Here is a 1,878-nt window from a genome sequence, read left to right on the forward strand (position 1 = left end):
TCGTCACAGCTTACCCTTCCCCCTCCCCATGTCCTCAAGTCCATGCTCTAGTAGGTCTGTGTTTTATTCCCGTCCTACCACTAATCTCTTCATGACATTTTTTTTTCTTAGATTCCATATATATTCCACCTAACTTCTGTCTCCATGTCAGGACATCTGGAAATTCTGTATCGTTTTTGTACTGTGGGTAAACCAAAATTTACCTTTTTTTTTTTTTTTCTCTTTTGTGGTTGTAAACATTTCTGTGAAAAATATCCTTCTTCCTCCATGGATTTTTTTTTTTTAAGTTTATTTATTTATTTATATTTGGCTGTGTTGGGTCTTTGTTGCTGTGCGCAGGCTTTCTCTAGTTGCGGCGAGCGGGGGCTACTCATTGTGGTGGCTTCTCTTGTTGCGGAGTGCAGCCTTCAGTAGTTGTGGCTCACGGGCTCTAGAGCACAGGCTCAGTAGTTGTGGCGCACGGGCTTCTTTGCTCCGCAGCATGTGGGATCTTCCCGGCCCGTGTCCCCTGCGCTGGCAGGTGGATTCTTAACCACTGCGCCACCAGGGAAGTCCTTCCTCTCCATGGATCTCTGTATACCTGTGCAAATGTCTGTGGTTTGGATCTGCGCACCTGGAGTTGCTGGGTCTGAGGTGTGCCTATATGACTTCTCAGTGGTAAGGTGTACATATAATAGGTTAGGCAGGAAATGAGAAAAATAAAGTAGCTTAGAGATTCTCCACCCGCCAGGACTCAGCCATCTGGCTAAAGCACAGTCCCCCAACAGGCATTTTAACGTGCAGACTAGCAGTCGCTGTGAAGGAAATAGGACCCAACTGCAAAAGAAGTCCAGGGATCACTCATTTTCAGTAATAGAACTACCCAGAATAGGACGGTAGTTTGGTTTTTGTGCAACAGAGTAGAAGTTGCAAATGGAAGGTGAGGAATAAAATCCATCGTTCCCATCCCTTCCTTCCTTTCTTGGGCTTCTTTCTTCGTGTAATGGCTTATTAATCCTTTAATGTCCTGTTAAGGCATTTCTGTAGGTTTTTCATAATCGGGAAGGTCAGTGAAGTTGTTTTTCTTGGACATGCAGTCTTTCCTTTTTTTTTTCAGTGTGTTTTTTTCTTGTATGAAAATACTCCTCGGACTATCTGCTTGATTTTCCCGTGTACGGTTCTCCATATTTTAAGTGAATTTATTACTGCTCTCATAATTTTGAGCACCTTTAAACTTTCATTGTCCCTGGTGGGAAGGTACACTTACCACATTGTCTGAATGAGTGACTTACTGCAATTTCACTTTCGATGGGCCCAGGATGGAGATGAGCAGCCATGAATTGAGCAGGTTTCCAACATCATTTTACGGTGGCATGAGATCCATTTGCCTTTCAAGCCAGCTCTCCGTTGAGGGTGAGGGCCAGAGCTCCAAGGGGATTATTTTAATGAATTGTATGCGTTTCCCAGGGCGGCCTTAATAAGTTGGCACAGACTAGATGGTTTAAGACAGATTTATTCTCACAGTTCTGGAGGGTGGACACCTGAAATTTAGGAGTTGCAGGGTTCCTTTTGGAGCCTCTGAGGGTGAGTCTGTACCAGGCCTCCTTCCTACCTTTTGTTGGCTTCCAGCCGTCCTTGGCTTATAAAAGCCACGTGACTCCTGCCTTGGCTTCACATGGCCTTATTCTGTCTCATGTCCCTTGGACCCACCCTAATTACAGTTGCAAAGATTTCCCCCCCTGCCCCAAAGAAGGCCACTTGCACAGGTGCAGGGGTTAGGATTGGACATTTTGGGGGGTTATGATTTGACCCCCACTACCTAAGTGATTGGTTCACTTGAGACTCTTTGTGGTGGTTTTTTTTTTTTTTTTTTTTTTTTTGCGGTACGCGGGCCTCTCA

At 44.9% G+C, this 1,878-nt stretch overlaps 1 protein-coding gene across 1 annotated transcript in view; it reads left to right on the forward strand.

The window, feature by feature from the left end:
- Positions 1–1,878, forward strand: part of SALL4 (spalt like transcription factor 4) — an 18,147-nt gene that overhangs the window by 8,331 nt on the left and 7,938 nt on the right. The gene's annotated exons all lie outside the window — the stretch shown is intronic.

The sequence above is a fragment of the Physeter macrocephalus genome, chromosome 14 (genome assembly GCF_002837175.3).
Source record: "Physeter macrocephalus isolate SW-GA chromosome 14, ASM283717v5, whole genome shotgun sequence".
NCBI lineage: Eukaryota > Metazoa > Chordata > Mammalia > Artiodactyla > Physeteridae > Physeter > Physeter macrocephalus.